The sequence below is a fragment of the Mytilus galloprovincialis genome, chromosome 5 (assembly GCF_965363235.1).
Source record: "Mytilus galloprovincialis chromosome 5, xbMytGall1.hap1.1, whole genome shotgun sequence".
In the NCBI taxonomy this organism is placed as follows: Eukaryota; Metazoa; Mollusca; class Bivalvia; order Mytilida; family Mytilidae; genus Mytilus; species Mytilus galloprovincialis.
This window is the reverse complement of record NC_134842.1, coordinates 7,559,791-7,572,051: the sequence shown is the minus strand read 5'-3', so window position 1 is coordinate 7,572,051 and position 12,261 is coordinate 7,559,791. Positions and strand designations below refer to the sequence as shown.

The 12,261-nt window shown below is 32.0% G+C and overlaps 1 long non-coding RNA gene across 1 annotated transcript; it reads left to right on the top strand.

The window, feature by feature from the left end:
- The first annotated feature begins 7,165 nt into the window (after positions 1-7,165).
- LOC143074294 (uncharacterized) lies at positions 7,166-7,660 on the top strand. The gene is made up of 2 exons (XR_012977774.1): positions 7,166-7,355; positions 7,452-7,660. It is a non-coding gene; the product is annotated as an uncharacterized LOC143074294 (long non-coding RNA).
- The last annotated feature ends 4,601 nt before the right edge of the window (positions 7,661-12,261 follow it).

The following is a 12,261-nucleotide window of genomic DNA, read 5'->3' as shown; positions in this document are numbered from 1 at the left end:
GAATCTTTTGTTCTTATTACATTACAAATGCACCCTCTCTTTCTTGTCGCTCACTCGTTAGTTTTCTGTCTTCCTCTGCCTGTACGAGTTGTGTCTTTACCCCCACTCGCATTAATTGACAACTTTCTTTTAAAAATAAGAACATTTTTTTGAAGGAAAACCTCCTACTTTTTGCAAATCATGTCACTGTAGTGACTGCCTATCCCCTACTTGTAACATTTATTGATGAACAGCGGATACATGTATATATCACATTTTATTTTTGGTATTTAATAGTTATCAAAATTACCAGGATTATATTTTAGTACGCCAGACGCTTAAACGACACTTTTAAGCACCGTTTAGGCTATTTCGTGCGTGGCGACCAGTTTTAATTGTTTGAGGAAGCGGGAGTTCCCGGGAGAACCACCGACTTCTATATGAAAACTGACAATCCTAGTCAATTAAGATTGTAGTCGAGAGCACTCGTATGAGCGGGGTTCGAACTCACAACCTACGTTTTAACTGGCTAGAGATTATATTAGGAACTTATGTTAAATTTGTGAATTACATATAATATTTCTTTTAAGACACAAAAGTAAACCATGATGCATTTTAGATGACTTTCAAATGAATCATGTTTATATGACTTTCAAGTTACAACAACTAGCACGTACTCACTTATTATGGGCAGTAATCCTCTGCTGATAGAGTAAAAAAATTGTTGGCATTTCCTTGACATCCGCGGTATATAAATGTTCTACACTCCCCGTGCTTCTGACTGTAATAATATCTTTGAAAGCGTGCTTTACAGGGTCCTGGGTCTGCAGAAAGATGACAAACATTTCTTCCTGCAAACAGGTAATATAAAAATGTATATTTTCCCGATTACTCATTACAGATCCATAGAGGGTAAGTTAAATTGTAAGCGGATTACACCGAATCCTAGTAGATTTTACTTACACTCTACGCATCCGAAGGGGTCAGAAGTGAATGTATCACAAGTCTGATTTTTGTCGAGCCTGCAACTTTTGTTGCGGAAAGCTCGACATAGGGATAGTGATCCGGCGGCGGCGGCGGCGTTAGCTAACTTCTTAAAAGCTTTATATTTTAGAAGGTGGAAGACCTGGATACTTCATACTTTGTATATAGATGCCTCATGTTACGAAGTTTCCGTCAGTCACATGGCCAATGTCCTTGACCTCATTTTCATGGTTCAGTGACCACTTGAAAAAAAGTTCAAATTTTTTGTAATGTTGAATTCTCTCTTATTATAAGTAATAGGATAACTATATTTGATATGTGCGTACCTTGCAAGGTCCTAATGTCTGTCAGACAGTTTTCACTTGACCTCGACCTCATTTCATGGATCAGTGAACAAGGTTAAGTTTTGGTGGTCAAGTCCATATCTCAGATACTATAAGCAATAGGGCTAGTATATTCGGTGTATGGAAGGACTGTAAGGTGTACATGTCCAACTGGCAGGTGTCATCTGACCTTGACCTCATTTTCATGGTTCAGTGGTTATAGTTAAGTTTTTGTGTTTTGGTCTGTTGTTCTCATACTATATGCAATAGGTCTACTATATCTGTTGTATGGAATGATTGTAAGGTGTACATGTCTAGCGGGCAGATGTCATGTGACCTTGACCTCATTTTCATGGTTCAGTGGTCAAAGTTAAGTTTTTGAGTTTTGGTCTTTTTATCTAATACTATATGCCATAGGTCAACTATATTTGGTGTATGGAAATATTTAATGATCTTTATGTCAGTCGCGCAGGTTTTATTTGACCGTGACCTCATTTTCACGGTTCATTGCACAGTGTTAAGTTTTTGTGTTTTGGTCTATTTTTCTTAAACTATAAGTAATAGGTCAACTACATATGTTGTATAGAAGCATTGTTAGCTGTACATGTCTGCCTGGCATGGTTCATCTGACCTTGACTTCATTTTCAAGGTTCATTGGTCTTTGTTTAGTTATCTTGGTTAATGTTAAGTTTATGGTACAGTTGTTATAAAGCTAAGCTTTTTACTTAGGACTATCAACATAATATCAATGATTAGTATAGAAGGCGAGACATTTCAGCGTGTGCACTCTTGTTCATGACAGGTGTTGTGTTATGAAAAGAAACCAATGAAACAAAGTAATGTTAAGCGATGATTGCATCTTAAAAAATATACATAACGTCGTGAAAAACCACATGAAAATACTCACACTGTATGGATATATAGGGGGCCAACACGTGACGGTCAATCAAAGCGTCACCATTTATCTGTGCTGCCTTTAGGGCATACGATACAGTTACAGGGGAGGTAATGACATTGCTAACGTCAAATTGTGACATATCGGGAAAAGATGCATTTTTCGACTGATTTTTATCTTTCAAACTGATTTAATTTGAAAACAAGTACATGGACCCCTATTTTTTAAAACGCGATTTTGTTTCATTTTGCAGGGAGATTATGTGGATCAAATTTGATAAAACTGTAAATAGTGCAATTTTTTTTTTTTTTTTTTTTTTGATAAATATACAGCAAAATTTGACGTTTTTTTCTCAATTCATGACCATTTAATAAATATGAGTTATTTCTGAATAAAAAATGCAAAATTTTTATGCTACTTATTAAATACAGAAATTACAAATTGTTTAACAAAAAACAATTTGTGTTTATCTTTTAAAACAAAAAAGTTAATGCTTTCTATAGAAAGAAAATATACGGCCACAAATCCGGATTTTGAGCAAATATACAAATTTCTACCTCATTTAACTCAAAAAGTAGCACATGAAGGTATATTTTTTATTACATATTTAATTTAATCAGGCAAAAAATAGCATATATGGAAATTTTCATCAAACTGTAAATACGGGATCAAAACTGTATCGTATGCCCTTAACACTAATTGAAATGTACAGTGCGAAATGGAATAACAAATAAAAATCATTTGGAAACAAACAAAACCAATGTGCTTGACTAAAGGCAGGATTAATATTACACCACTTAACCATATCTAATTTTCCAGGCTAACAATGGCTGTACAGCCTGTTCACTTTGGTTTAGTTAAGAACGTAGTGGTTAATGAAACTAAAAGTACTTCTTCAAAAAATAGATAATCACGAACTTTTCAAACAACCTCCCTTATGCATGTTTTGATGAATAGCAATAAGCTGATAAAATTATCTGTACACTACGTTATTGACATAATTAATGTAAAATATCTTTCACATTTTGAAATATGTATTGGTCTAGGACTGTTTAATGAAAGAAATGCTTATACAAGTGGAGACGAAAGCTCTGTGTTTAAAAATAGAAACGAACCTGTCAAACAATAAATGATGATATTACGATTGAAATATTGCAGTTGAATTAATAACAAGTGAGATATATTTCACGCAAGTCTTAGATGTCTTAAAAAAAAGACATCAGAGCTTCGGGTTAATGCAAATCTTGTTTCAAATTCCTCACCAACAACCAGAATTAGCTAGAAATTCATGCATTACACATAATAAAACGGAATACTCTCACCACCGGCCTTTTAACCAGATATCACGAATAAAAACCCATGTTTAAAACATTTTCTGAAAGTATCTAAGGTGCAATGATTTACTGAATGTTGATTTAAAGCAAATATTTATATGGGCAGATATGTTCAGAATGATAATGCAAACATGAAGGAACTTTCCGTGTTAACTACTATGTTCCTAAAAATAAACGAAATCTCATGGGATGATACTTTGAAAACAAACTACGATGTTCATGAAACTTCAGATATAAGACAAATGGCTGTACAGCCTGTTCACTTTGGTTTAGTTAAGAACGCAGTGGTTAATGAAACTAAAAGTACTTCTTCAAAAAATAGATAATCACGAACTTTTCAAACAACCTCCCTTATGCATGTTTTGATGAATAGCAATAAGCTGATAAAATTATCTGTACACTACGTTATTGACATAATGAATGCTAAATATCTTTCACATTTTGAAATATGTATTGGTCTAGGACTGTTTAATGAAAGAAATGCTTATACAAGTGGAGACGAAAGCTCTGTGTTTAAAGATAGAAACGAACCTGTCAAACAATAAATGATGATATTACGATTGAAATATTGCAGTTGAATTAATAACAAGTGAGATATATTTCACGCAAGTCTTAGATGTCTTAAAAAAAGACATCAGAGCTTCGGGTTAATGCAAATCTTGTTTCAAATTCCTCACCAACAACCAGAATTAGCTAGCAATTCATGCACTACACATAATAAAACGGAATACTCTCACCACCGGCCTTTTAACCAGATATCACGAATAAAAACCCATGTTTAAAACATTTTCTGAAAGTATCTAAGGTGCAATGATTTACTGAATTTTGATTTAAAGCTAATATTTATATGGGCAGATATGTTCAGAATGATAATGCAAACATGAAGGAACTTTCCGTGTTAACTACTATGTTCCTAAAAATAAACGAAATCTCATGGGATGATACTTTGAAAACAAACTACGATGTTCATGAAACTTCAGATATAAGACAATTATTTTCCAGGGAGAATACTATTCAAATACCTTGCTATGTTCCTTAAACTTTCGGTAAAAGAAACGGATTTGCAAGGAATCATACTATTCAAATAAACTACTATGTTCCTAAAACTTTAGATAAAAGACACGGATTCTAGAGGGATCCTCTATTCGAAAAAACTTACTTTTTTGTGAACTTGCAAATGATTGCATTCCTTCCTGCACTGCGACAACCATAAGACAGAGACAGAAAAGCAATTTACTGTAGTCTCTCATAACGAACAATTGAAAATGACAAACAAACAAGTTAACTACAAGTACAGCAATTTAATTCACTTGCAACGACAGGTGCAACACTAAGCAATCGTACATATATTGTTTTGAGTATGTATTATTATGAAAATTGGTCAATATTCAACGAATATAATTTACATCATTTTATTTCTCCTGGAAAAATTATATTATACATTGTAACAACAGCTGTGTTTTACATATGTTTGAATGTAATTTGTAGAAAACAAGTGTTGATAATTGTTTAATCAATTTAATTAAGAAAGCTATATGTACTTTCAAATATTAGAAATTAACAAACAAATGATGAAAATATACTTATTGTTATACAGCTACTGAACCACTCAAGTTTCCCGTTTTTCCGTTTTCGCTTCGTTTTTCATTCGTTCCGTTTGCGTGTTTCGTTCATTCCGTTTGCGTGTCATTCATTCCATTCATTTCGTTCATTTCGTTTAAGTTCATTCAGTGTTCCATTCCGTTTATACACGACATAGCCTGATAACAATCGTGTTGTTCGGTAAATTGTGAAGCTAATAATTTCGTTTAAGAACGTTTGCAGCGTGTGTGAACGATTATATCAGTTTAAAACGAAAGGTTATTTGGTTCGTTTCACAGATAAATTTCGTATTTTATAATCACATTATCAAATGTATTTGTTCTTTATTAAAAAAAAAACGACAATCACCACATAATGGTCACTGGTTCAGGTCTAAATAGACCGTCTTTTTTAATTAAATGATGTGAAATTTTGTTAAAACTTTTTTGTTCGCAGTATACATGTAGTCATTAAAAACTTGTTGAGAGTCTCAACAAGTTTTTAATGACTACATGTATCAGACATGGACATATTATATTTTACTTTCATATTGAGATTAAATGTATTCACAGGTTCATTATGTATATTTTGTAAAAAAGGATGTTTAGAAATATTCCTATTTTAAAGTGTACTCTACACATGGCTTACTGGATATGCCGAGTTGCAGATATGGTTGTCTAACTAATTTACAATAAAACGAATGTACTAGACTATTGACAATAACATATTTCTGTAAAGCTAAAATTACTTAACATTGTATTGCAACAGATGTGTATAAATTAAAGTGGTGACAACGTTTGCGAGGTTTGAATACTCTTTTTAATCAATCCAAATAACCAGCGGGCGTACTCTGCAGGACATCTTTTGAAAACTTGCCAGACATTTCACTCTTAGTTGTTCAACAGATAATAATGCTACTGTCAATCATCAAATGAAACTTTTATTTTTAGCAAATGAGACTGATAAAGATATTTATATATTTACATGGATCTTGAATTTTTTTTGTGTTTAAAATTTGTTCAGAAATATAATTCAGTATTTGTATTTCCTTTATTTGAAATGTTTAAGCTGACAGCTAATCTAAACAGTGTAGTTATAACGTGATACCTGTTAAGAGAACGGTAAACGAAAAAAAAGTCACAGGAAAAAAGTCCCGGGAAAAAAGTCACAAAGTCCCTCGATAATAAAGTCACAGGAAAAAAGCCACAAGAATACAAAATCACAAGAAAATAATCACAGGGAGCTGACAATGCGGTATGGGCTTTACTCACTGTTGATGGCCGTACGGTGACCTTTTTATATAAATTTGTTAAAATTTGTGTGTCATTTGATCTCTTGTGGAGAGTTATCTCATACCACATCTTTTTATATATGTGTTGTGCAAAAAAAAAAAAAAAAAAAAAAAAAAAAAAAAAAAAAAAACAGCAACACAAAACCAGAACAAGTTGTCGATTTATTCACTGACAGTTGCTTTTTCAGTTACTGAAACCGTTAATAAAAACTGTCACGTACTTTGACGTTTAAAACTAATTTGAATAAGCATAGCATATCTGTTGATACATGTATGTAAGGGCTGTATAGCCAGTCAAGGTCTTTAAAAACTTCCATCATCATCAATGTTTGGTTTTTTTTTTTGGGGGGGGGGGGGATGTTAAAATAATAGAGTATGATGATGTTTCTAAGAACTTGTGATCTTTTAACAAATTCCCATAAACTAGAAATTAATATTCAGCCCTAAACGTTGCCGATGAATTCGAAAGCATTTTAGAAAACCATTTATAATATAGTGAAGATATTTCAGCTTTGTCTTAAAATTTGCAATAAAATAGTACCTACAAATATTGAATCAAAACTCTTTTGAAACAAAGAAATGTGTCCAGATATATATAAAGAATATTTTTTTTCCGTGTTCCATTCCATTTATACACGACATCGAATTTTCCTTTCCTAATCAATTGTACCCATGACTTACAGTAATGTGAAATTTTACAAAAAATCATCTAAAAAATTGTACTTTAGTGTCAGTAAGGACAAAAAGTCATATTTAGTGTAAAGTGCAAAGTCCCAAAACAGCCGGACAGCAAATCCCTGATTTGTCCGTTAAAAACACGGATTTATTATTCGAGAATCAAGTGGAGATAATTTAAGAGAACGTCGTCAACAGATGTCGCTGCGTAGAAAAATAATTCCCCGCGGAAGACGACCCGGCAGGAAATCGTGAATTTGTTAAATTATAAGAAACTAAACGTATCACGAGCGGTATGCATAATATGATAATTTTAACAAGTATTTAAAAGATATGAGAAGTCAAATAATTTCATCGTTGAATCAGAAATTCAAGTCATTTATTTTCAGCCTTCGGAACCGCCATTTTTCAACATCGACTGTCATTGACAAATATTCAACTCTGGACGAATTGACACAAACCCGTTTTACTTAGGAAAAATAAATATGATAAGTTTATATTGATAAACTGGAGCATGGAGAACAGAACTGGGGTAGTCACATGACGTTACCCTTCCTTGTTTACACACGAGCACAATTCCAGTACACATCACAAATTGGTAAGGCCCTGCGGGGACTCCCTTCTCTTTTTGATGAAACTGCTCTGCTCTTGACTGAAACAGCTCCGAAATATGACAGACTTGCCACTAATGAACAGTCAACATGTCATTTGAAATGAACAAAATCTGTTATTTTTTGTGTAATTTATTTCCCTTTTTCATGCCCCAGTACACAAAAATACTAAAAATGAACAAAATTTGTTTTACTTTTATATAAATCACACAAATGTTATGAATTCAGCGCATTAAACATGTAATAAAATGTACACAAACCTCCCAATAACATCCCTTTAGCAGTGCATTATTTTTTGGGAAGTCCAGGTGTATATTATTGTGACACTTGTCAGGTTTTGTCCTGAATCAGTGAAAGAATGACATGTCCAGTGTAAACATTCTGAGATCAGATATATCATAGATAAATAACAGAGGAAAACAGTTTGTAGAGAGTCAGATCCTTATTTTGTAGCTTTCAGATGTAATTTCAAATGAATGAAGATGATGATATCACTTCATAATATAATATTGCTTGTGCTTGTTCCCTATTCATCTTCCAGGTTCTAGCAGTCATTCAATAATTGTTCTATAGATGATTGTTCAATCTGCATCCAGTTTACCTATTAGTAAATTAATCTCTATTAATGAATACTTGGTCTAGTTCATTCTTTTTTTACAATTGTTAAGCTGCATGCACCTGCATTTGATGATTGAGGATTTATATATCAGGTCAACATGGTATTTTTTTTTAATTCTTCATTATTACACATATTTCAGTCTATATATATATGTTACCAGAAATGGTTATATATCATATGTCTCATATGGTATATATTATTTGAGAACATTATGTCAATATATATTATACTATATATTAGATGAATTATATAAAAAGGTTATATTCATTATATAATTATTTTTCACACTCCATGGCTCAAGCTGTTGAATGTTGTGATTGTTTTTTTTTCAATTTGAGTACATGCATTACTATCCCACTGAATTACATATAATTAGCGAGAAAGCTATTTTCAGTTTTACTTTATTCTAGATTAATTCAATTTTTAATCAAAATTGTCAAGGGTATATATGAAATCCTATCTCCAGTGACTAGAAGTTGTTACATTTCAGTGTTCATCATTAATAGGCCTCACATATTAAAATAATTACTTGCATAGATAAACATATTTAGAATGGAAATAAACATTTAATAAGTTCACAAATATAACTGACATTGGGTCTTAACTTAACAGAAATTCTCTAAAAACATTATTCTAGAATAGAATATATAACAGCAAAATTGTACATTTTATACCCATAATCTTTATAAAATATATTTTTATTTAGATCTACTAAGAAACAATATGTTTCTGCATCACTGAATGCTGAATCAAAATGAAGAATTTATGTGTATTCAAGAATAATAATTTATGATTCTTCTAAAAAGTATGCCATGAAATAATTATTTCCATCAAAGTATATATATATGACAAAATAGAGGTATACACATGCAATCAGGGAATATTCTGCAACATTCCCCCTTTAATGATGGAATTTTAACACCAAAGCTTTCAAATTGGGCAAGCATTTTTTTTTCTAACAATTTACTGGTCCAAAACCCCTCACTTTATGTAAAAAAATAACCATATAGAAAACTTTTTTTTATATTTCTTCTAAAGCTGTAGTAATATATTTTTTAAACTGAATATGTAATAATATTTGCAATTTCCCCGATTTCTAGATGATTATCAGATATTTTCATGCAATAAATAGTGATTTACCAAAGCAGACATACATTCTATTATACTTTCTCTCACTGTTTGGGTCTTGATACCTGACAGGTGCCCTCATTCCAATGAATAATTGTAATATCCAAGGTATTTTTCATATTTACACATTTTCCTTTGCACACTGATAAATTATTGGATATTTTACCCCAGAATGAACTATTTCACTTACTAAAATTGAGCGAAATGGTTATTTTCTCTCGTTTCTGATCAGCTGTCCCTTCAACGACTTTTCATTCGAGTTATCTCCCTTTGGCCGGTCGCTAGTTTTGGGCCTGTTGAATTGACACAATGCCGTTTTACCTGGGGAGTTTTTGTATCAATAGTATTTTAAAACTTTTTATTTTAAAATAAAAGTATGTGGTATGATTGCAAACGAGACAACTATCAACCAGAGTAAATGACGGATGAAAGCAGCCATAAGTCATCATACAGAAAATCCATACCGAATAGTAAGCTCTAAGAAGATTCCGACACAAAACTATTCAAACCAGAAAATAAGTCATCCTGTTACTGTAAAGACTTCATAACAATTGTATTTATGAATGAACGCATCAATCTGTCGATTGCTTTCTTTTGCTTACTGCGTTACATCGAACCTACATCGATGAGTGTCAATTTCATTTTTCGCGAAAAGAGAAATATTTTGTTAAAAAAAAACAACCTAAACATCAGAGTTACATTTAATTTCAGTTCTGTTCCAGTATCCATTCGCAGTTTTTCTTAAATATTTTTTTACATTTTTTTCTTATATGCAAAGGGTTACCGTGCATAGGTTTAGTATCATAGACCCGAACTTAATTTAATTATCTTTTAAATAAAACAGGTAACTGTTGTGGTGACTTTTGTTTGAAATTTTATAGGTACAAGGACACGTTATCGACTCTACTTGATAATAGAAATTTTCACTAATGGTAGTATGAAAATTGATAGAATTTTTCGTTATATCCTTTGTCAAAGATGTATTTTATATTATGATATGTTAAAAATGAAACACAATGATAGGTCACCGAGTTTGTTTTCAAGCTACAGACTGTGAAAATATGAAACAGTTTGTATGGATTATACACAGAAAGGGTATCATTATATGAATACTTGAAGGTAAAATGAATGATAGAATTTCAAATAAAAATGTGAGAAGATAGCTCTTATAAAATGCATTTAGAATACCCACAGAAAAATCGAGGCACCATGCGTTTTATCCTGTTAAGCATACATGACATATAACATAAAATGAACATTTTCCGGTTAATTGTAGTAGACATAGTCCTGTCTCCGTGTTCAGACCGTAATTTGACTTGACCTGTAATTGTTAATTTTTTTTACATTGTTACTTGGATGGAGAGTTGTGTCATTTGAACTTATACCACATCTTCTTATTTGTTTGTATATTTATCTCTAATTCAGTGATGTTTTAGACAGTCCGAAAATAATGAAATGAGATATAAGGCAGTTTTAAAATATGTATCAGAAATACAGATTTATCTTCATTTTTCAAATACCAGACTACAATACAATATTTTTATTCCATTTTAATTTCTAGAAGCTATGTTCAAGATCGACTTCGTCTAAGCAGAGGTTCAGTACGTGCCAGAGGCAAGATAAATTTTCTACATATTTTTAAAGTCATATGAAACCTCAAATTAAAAAAAATATGCATAAGTTTTTTTTAAAACTAAATGGATAGCTTTCATTATACAACTTATGTACATATACTTTTTTCTGAGGAAAATTCTTTAATTTGTCCACATTTAAAAGAAGTTTACTTATTTTTTATTGCTTACTGCCAGGAAGCAATTCGCCGACATATTTTCCGTACGCATAGTGACCTAAGCGTGACCCTCCTCGTAAAAATCCGGTGATAGCAATACACATGAATCGGTCATTAAAATAAACAATTACCTGATTGTTACGGAAGCCGATAAGGGCCATTCAAAAAAAATATTTTATGTCGTAATTACGACATAGCATGTCGTAATTTCGACATAACATGTCGTTATTACGACATCGTTATGTCGTAATTTCGACATAACATGTCGTTATAACGACATCGCTATGTGGTAATTTCGACATATCATGTCGTTATTAACGACATCACTTTGTCGTTAAAACGACATAGCTATGTCGTAATAACTACATCGCTATATATAAAAGAATATGTATTATGATTGCCAAGAGACTAAATGACACAGAAATTAACAACTATAGGTCATCATAATGCCCCCAATAATTAGAAAAGCCCCACATAGTCAGCTATAAAAGAGGGAGGAAAGATACCAGAGGGAGAGCCCCCGAAATGCTGTGTGGCAGACAGTGTTATTAATTAATTATTAGCTCCCTTGGTAAAACTCCAAATTTCATATTTAATGTATTTCATTGTTAAATAATTTACATGAAGCTTAATAAGTACATATTTGTTAATTGCATAGCTTTTGCTATTTGAATTCATTGGTTAAAGATTTTTTATTTATATTGTAAAGTTTAATATTTGCATCGTCGCAAAATCTTTGGTTACCTTCTTTGGATACCTTCAGTGAGAAACTTATATATTTTTAAAATACTATCTATGTTTTATGAGATACCTGCCGTGGAAGGGCTGTATAGCCAGACAAGTTTGAAATAAACAAATAAGACGTGGAAATATATGAGGACTGACATTGCAAGCCAAGCATTCCATCTCCCTATATATAAGCGCAAACTACAGGGTTTCTTGTAATAAGGGTGAATTGAAGTATTGATAGCTCTATTTCTACTTTCAAACGTTGGGCACGACGTTACACTTTAACATGCGGCGTCGAAGAGGGTTTTTGACTTCGTTTAATT